Source organism: Condylura cristata, unplaced genomic scaffold (genome assembly GCF_000260355.1).
Source record: "Condylura cristata isolate star-nosed mole 26May11 unplaced genomic scaffold, ConCri1.0 scaffold00011, whole genome shotgun sequence".
Classification (NCBI taxonomy): Eukaryota; Metazoa; Chordata; class Mammalia; order Eulipotyphla; family Talpidae; genus Condylura; species Condylura cristata.
Window position 1 is genome coordinate 45,383,268 of NW_004567112.1, and position 8,214 is coordinate 45,391,481.

Below are 8,214 nucleotides of genomic sequence, written 5' to 3' on the forward strand. Positions count from 1 at the left end.
AATAAACTGACCTTGTGTCCAGGATGGGACTAATTGAAGGTGACAGCGAACTGGGCCTCACATCAAGGACACAGCAATAAGTTACCCCCTTTGGAATCTGAGTTTAGAATCTATATAAGAGACCCTTCCCCCTTATTGAGTTGGCAGTAGCTGAGGACTCCACCCTAGGGGCTCTGTCTCAGCTGCTGTCCCAGAGCAATAAACTCTGCTTGCTCAGCCTTTCTGCCTCCCGCCTTCCTTTCTTGCAGTCACAGAAGTTGGGACACAACAACTAGCATTAACTGTAAGGATGAGCTAGATATATTTGCTAGTTTTATGTTTAAAAAATGTTTTAGTATCAATAATTTTAGTAGGTTCAACCTAATTATCTGGGGTTTTTCATAACATACTATTATTTCAGGGCAGGTTTGCAAGTTTCGCACAGCAGACCCTGGAATAGCAAAAGTCACCTATTTTTAGGAGCCATTATCAAAGTGGGAGGTTAGATTAAATAGCATATACAGAACCAGTTTATTGAGTAGCCATATTTTACAGATTATAAATTTACATAAGTGTTAGGGCCCCCTTTTGAGTAATTTTGCACTCTTAGCTAAATATTTTGCTTTTCAAAAAGTTAAATTCCAGAGAATGATTGCATAACTAGTGCACACTAATAATCAGTTTTTCCATTCCTGAAGAACATGAGAAACCCCACTTCTCAAAGTAGTTGTCGTTAGCTGGGACCAAGTAAATGGCTGTGACCAATGAAACATGAACAGGAAAAATGAACATCACTTTTCATTTATAAAGAATGGGAAAATTACATAAGGTTTCATGTTATATGCTGAAAATATCAAGGAAGTCTTGAATTAAAATTGGAGAGTCACAATAATAAAAAAAAAATAGCCTACATTGCCAAGTCCCTTCACAGAAGACCACTGCCATGATCACCCAAACCCACTCCATCTTTGCACAAGTTAGAAATGAACTTCTATGTGACAAGGCATTGAAAGTTCAGGACTATTTGTTACTAAAGGATAACCTAACTTATCCTAGCTATGAGGATCTGTCTTCAAAATTAACTGATTACTCCTCAGGTATTCTGCCTAACAGATAACCTATAGACTTTCAAAACAATGCATAGGACAGTACTTAATGGAAAAACTCTAAAATGATATCAAGAGTGAGAATCTGATTGTTTTTTTCAATTCCCCAAATTTTTTGTACTTTGGGAATTTTTCAAAAAAATAAAAACAGGAAATTTAAACTTCTTAGTATTCTCCACACACCTTACCACCACAATCACCCACACACACACTCCCAGAAAAGATTCAATTGGTTTTTTAGTTTTGGTTGGGTTTTGTTTTTGTTAAGAAAAAGATGTTTAGGGCTTGAAGCTGAAAACTTGAAAATAGGGCCTAAGATTTAAGATTGAAAATGCTCAATCTTGTTTTTAAACACATGTCAAAAAAAGATGCATTAGAACCTTTAGGGGCCTAAACACTGGAAATATTTTGTCTGGTCCTGACACCCCCCTACCTATATGTAATTCAATAATGCAAAGAAAAGTCATAAACATTTGTAGGAAATTCTACTTAAGCATTTTTCCCCTAGGACCATTACACTGTTCCTTTATTTTCTTTTTTATTTTTTAACTATCAAAGATTACATTGCTATCAAGTGAGGATTATTTTGCACATTATTTGCTCTTGCCCTAAGCAAAATGCCTACATTAACTGAGAGCCACCTACCATCAAGTGACCAATTAAGACTTATGTGTCCTTCAAGTCTGAGGATGAAATTGAGAAAGATATTATGCATATAAGAGGATAGCTGACATAACAAGATAATCAAACTGGATTTTTCTTCATTTTCTATAACCAGATCCATAAAATAGCTTAGAAAACTAGCCAAGTTTAAAAAAAAAAAATCAGCCATAAACACAACTTCTAGACTTGCTCCTGGGGTTTTTAACCAAATAGAGCTTTCCATGTACAAATTTGCCAATTAAAAAAAAAAAACCACAAGACATTGAAATCCCATTGGCAGCAACTTGTCTTATGCTTTCTACTTTTCTTATTCTTGCTTTTTGCTCTCACCTATGCTACCCATATTCTGAAGTTTGGATGTTTGTGTTTTGATGTTGATCAAAGAATTTGCTTCCTGGCATTTGATTCCCCTGCACGCTCCAGGAGGCAGAGTATACTTGGCCACTAACCAAAACTGCTCTTTCCTATTTTTGAGGAAAATCTATTACATCTACTACTTAGCAATTGCCATATGTTAGGCATATGCTAGACACTTCTGTACATATCACCTCAACAAATACACAACAGTCCTGACTGATAAGGGTTTTTATCACTTTATTGTAATTGAAGCAACTGAATAACTTGTGATAGATATGACAAGAAATAAGAATTTAGTCATAGATCTTAATCCTAAACTTTTAACTACTGCTTACATTATCACTGCATCCACGTTTTTATTAAACATAAATATTGGCTGAGCAATATTTATGTTCCATGGTCTATGCTAAGTAATGGTTATACACATGTGAACAATACAGACTATCTCTAATTTCATAGTAATTGCACTTTAATAGATCATGTCATAATGTGAACAAATGTTTCTGCAAGTGTTTAATGCTATAAAGAAACAAATAGGTTAAGTGATAGCATAGGGCTGGAGGAGTGGGCAGCAACATTAGATGGCTGATACAGAAAGGAATATTGGAAAGGATTCTGTCATTTGAAAATCTGGGCTGGGAACATTCCAGATTGAGGGAATCCCAAGTTCACAGGTGCAATTGCGGTCAGGAATGAGTATGCTTTCTTCAAGAAACACAAAGTAGTCTAGTGTCATTGAGCTTAGTGACACAAAGAAAGCTCTGTAGAGATGAAAGAGGTGAACATAACCCCATCCTACAGAGCCCCGTTTATATACTAATGGCTAATATTAGGTATAGGTTCAGAGGGAGTCACATTTTTGAGGAGAAAAGTGACATAATTACAACAAAATTTTCTAAAGCTCATATAATGCGTTTTTTAAAACATTTATTTATTTATGCATACAGAACAGAGGTACAGGCCAGAGGTGCAGGGGCAGTGAGAGGATTCACCAGAGATAGAGTGGGGAGCAGAACAGGCCGACTGAAGACATACACTGCTGAGGGGAGAAGAAGGGAGAGTCAGGAGAGGTCTGCCACACCATGTGGGTCACCTATGGGGCTGGAATTGAACTCATGCTGAGTGGCTTTAGCTTCTTAGTGCTTTAACCTGCTGTTCCACCGAGAGAGGGCCCAAATAATGCATCATTTGTAATAATGAATATGGAAAGAGGCTTGAAAGACATGAATGTATATAACATACCCCAAATGTTCAAGCATGGAAACCTTTAAAGCAAGTGGGTTTTCTGTACCCTCAGCAATCAATTCTAGCCTGGAAGTAGTAAAGGTTATTAAATATGAAGGATCAGATTTTAATTTACTAATACTTAGTGAAATTGGGCCTCCCTGGTGATACAGGGATTAAGTCTCATCACTATCAAGCCACTGCAACATGAGATCAATCTCAGGACTGGGAGCTGATCCATACGGTGCTGCAGACCTATCCTGTCTCACTGGCGGCTCCCCTCAGCTAGGTATTTCAATCAGTCTGCTTTTGTGCTCCCCACTGTGTCTCTGATGAATCCTCTCACACCCCCCCCACCTCTGGCACACCCCAGCTCTTGTATGTATAAGTAAATAAAAATAAATCTTAAAAAAAGTTTAGTGAAATTTATGGGTGTCTTCAAGTTGCAGATATCCTACCAAGGTGAAATAGCCTCTCTCATATTAGCATTCTAAAATTATGTTTGTGGAATTGAAGATAGCCTCTACAATAAATTCCAGGCTCCATAGTTTACTCACATGATATGTTATAGGTAGAAAATGAAGACATTGCAACCATAAAATAATTTTATTAAGCACTGCATATTGAGAAAGTAAAACAAACGGAATCCCTATAATCCAGAACTTGTCTTCATTTGTAGAAGGAAAAAAGATGGATTTTGTACCATGTGGACAAAATCCATCTGGGTATATGACATTACAGAACTGTCTTTCTTATCATGCAATACTTTTGTTTGAAATAAAGCCAAGCTGGCATATTACTATAAAAATATAAACCTTACAAATTAAAACTGTTAATAAGAAAATTACTGAAATTTTTCACAATTCATGGGAGTCTGGCTATGGAATTTACAATTTATACTTTTGTAAAAAAGTATTAAACTGTATCTTTTACATAGGTAAATTTCTAAATTTTCTTCAGAAATATTATACCTTATTTTCAGATTCCAGTATTCAAGGTGGGACAATCCCCAAGGTCTGAGAGATAAAAGTATAACCAAAACTTAGCAATTTTTTCCTTTAATCAAAACCATAAAATCTGATATAAATACTAGTTTATATAAAATCTGGAGTATAGAGTCAGAAATTCCTATGTAGAAGAAATTACAGCAAGTAAGGTGAGTTCAAAATAAATATGAGTGTCCTAGAAGTAACAAAGAAAAAAATATTCAGTGTTGGGCCCTCCCTAGTGGTGCAACGGGTTAAAGTGCAGCGCTACCAAGCTAGCTGCAGCCACTTCAGCACGAGTTGCTCCCCAACCACAGAGCTGACCCACATGGCACAGCAGACCTCTCCTATCTTGCCCACTGCTCCCCTCATCACTGTGCTTAGTCAACCTGCCTGTTCTGCTGCTCACTCTGTCTCTGGTGAATCCTTTCACCTCCCTCTGGCCTGTACCCCAATTCTGTATGCATAAATAAGTAAATCTTTAAAAAAAATACTCAGTGTATTAGTGCAAGGTAATGTGCTTCTGAGAAAAAGAAAATCTTTATTTTCTTATTAAAAAAAAAAACAAAGGGGCCACCCTGTTGGTGCAGTAGGTTAAAGCACAGCACTAAGAAGCTAAACCCACTTCAGCATGAGTTCAATCCTTGCTGGCCCCGGAGGTGACCCACATGGCACGGCAGACCTCTCCTGACCCACCCACTGCTCCCCTCAGCAGTGCACTTTGTAATTCTGCCTGTTCTGCTCCCCAATGTCTTTGGTGAATCGCCCCTGCACCTCCGTCCTGTACCCCAGTTCTGTATGCATAAATAATTCTTTAAAAAAAAAAAAGAGCACTCATTTCAAGAAGCATAAAAGCCATATGTAAAGAAAGACCATCTGGGCAACTAAATTATCTTTACTAGTTATTTGGTCCTATTTTTATGTACCTTAGAAAATTAGGTTTCCATCACTCTCATTGAAAAATCCCTACCAAATTATTAGATATCATTGCTAAGAAGTAGCCAATAATCCCAACAACTAGTTTAAATTATACTGTATGTCTATTTCTCACTGATATCTTTACTAATACTGTGTTGTTGTTTTCCATTTGGACGGTATTACCAAAAGATATTTTGGAAGGTTACAGTTCTTTTTTTTTTTTTTTTTAAGATTTATTTTTTTATGCCTACAAGAACTGGAGTACAGGCCAGAGGTGTGGGTGGTGAGAGGTCTCACCAGGGACAGAGTGAGAAGCAGAATAGGTAGATGTAGTGAAATATACACTGAGGCAAGCAGTGGTGGGACAGAGGAGGTCTGCCAAGCCAGATCCCCTTAGCAGGGGGGGATAAAACTCTTGCTGTAGTGGCTGCAGATAGCTTCATAGTGCTGTGCTTTAAACCGTTGTGCACTAGAGAGGGCCCTGGAATGTTACAGTTCTAATTGGGAAAACATTAGCTGGCAGGGCAGTGGCTAGTAGTGAATTAAGTTCTGTGAACTGAGGGGGATAATACATAAAATTACTTCTCACCTTTTGTTAATTGCAAAGTAAACAATTATAAATGACCATCACTCTAGAAGACAATGACACCTTTTCCTTCATGGGTGTCCTTTGGGGTAGGATCTTCAAAGAATTCAAACATTCTGGCTGCCAGACCCATATAAGTTGAGTACAGTGAAGCATAGTGAAAAGTATGTTACATTCTCTAACATACTTACAAAGAGAAACAGCATTTTTCCCCACCTCATCTCATTCTGAGATAGCATGTTACAGTGGAAAGTACGTAGGATGAGAAGTGAGAAGACTTCCAGTCATCTCACCTCTGCCAAGATCCAGCAGTTAACCGCGTGGAGTCTCTCTGGTGCACTGAGCTTCAGCTTCTTGGTTCACGTGATAAACTGAAGTCACATTCCCACTCCTCCAAATATTAGGATGTGATTATTATATTTTCATCTAAGAAGATAGAACTAAACAGATAGTCCTTCTACTAATGATATGCTGATGAATATAAAATCATATTATTATGATCTGTAGTAATTCAAAACTAGAAAAACAGGGTAACCAAAAAACCTAGTTCCTAAATTTCTTTTATTTGTAAGCTTGATATCCTCTGCTAAGTATTTTAGCAAATCAACCAGGCTTCTATTCTTATTTCCCTTGAAGTTATGGAATGATCAAAAGATGGGAAAGTTTTAAAATGTGCTGAATAATTCATACCCTGAATAAATATTCTCTGATCAGAAGATGGTTTTATTTGTTCTTTTGTTTCAGGACTAGGATTTGGGGTTCTAATGAATTATTTTGCCCTTATTACATAAATACGTGGTTTCCAAACTTTTCTGATAGGGTACTTCATTAATTAAAAATGTTCCACATTTATTTCCCAATTATTTATTCACTTACTAATTTATTACCAGTTTCCTTACCTATTACATATACTACTATACCTAATAAATACACACAAGCAAAATTGTTCAAAATAATTTAACAAAAAAATTTGATGACATTCGTCACTATATTGCTCACTACAGTCCTTCGTATTATCACTATCATATATCTCAAAGTACAAAATACTTAAAAGGGAAAGCTTATTGTTAGTAACAGTTGATATAATATATATATCATATGTATTCTTGATTATTTCAGTGGGAAGGGGAGCTGACTTCTTATACAGGTGAATTAAATGGACCATCACTACTGCATCAAAGCCAAGAATTCTTACTATAGTAGGAAAAGTATCAACACCAATTTCCTGGTGTTTACTTACGTGTACATTGTTTGTCTTATTTTCTTTGTACTTCCAAGCTACTTTTCTACATTCTGACTACTAGGTTGGTGAAAACTGGATTATAGAATCATTAATTCTTTGAATGATTACACATAAACATCAGTAAGATGTAACACAATGAAAGTGAAAGAAGTATAGGGAAGTCTGGCCCCTCCATGCTGTAGTCTCCCACTATTTCTTCAAGACACCTGAGCAAAGGACGACGGAGACCACTGGACCTATGGGTAAATAGGGTGCCAGTATGAATCTGTATATTGGATATTTGCAAGAATTTAGATTTTTTAAATAAAAAACATAAATGCAAGGTCAAATTTGGAGACCAAGGATATAAATGGTTATGGTAGGTAAACCAAAGTTGTTATATTACGCATTTGATACTTAAATTATCAGTGGCCATAATCATGTTCGAGGCACACAGCAGTATGTTGGGAACTTTGACTCTAGAGGCTGAGCTAGCTGGAAAAGCATTTTTTACCATGATTCTTTTGCTTGTACTTCAATCATGGGTGACCTCAGAAAAAAACAATAACAAAAAACGATGGAAAAGACATTTTTTTATCTTGGGCCCTCCCTGGTGGTATGCCAGGTTAAAGCACGGCACTATGAAGCTATCTGTAGCCACTTCAGCACAAGTTTGATTCCGGCCGGGGAGATGACCCACATTTTGTGGCAGACCTCTCCTGATCCACCCGCTGCTCCCCTCAGGAATATATTTCACTCCACCTGCCTGTTGAGCTCCCCTCTCTGTCTCTGGCGAACCTTCTTACCTCCTCCATCTCTGGCCTGCACCCCAGTTCTTACATGCATAAATAAATAATCCTTTTTAAAAAGACATTTTTTAAATCTTGAATTCTTATTCTTATTCAAGATAAGATAAATTTTCAGGTCTTGGTTTTTCTATGAGGTATTGTAAAGATTTGTTCATTGCTTAATGGACACACTACTACATTATTCTGTGCACTAGTAATCTTGAAATTATTAGTGACATTCTATGAGTATAGATTGTATCTAAGCTCCTTCTATATTCCTGGTAATTTGTCTTAGTCCTCTCAGGCTGCCATTATCAAATACCATAGACAGGATAGCTTAAACAACAGAAATTTATTTCTCATAGTTTGAGTTCTAGTTTGAGTT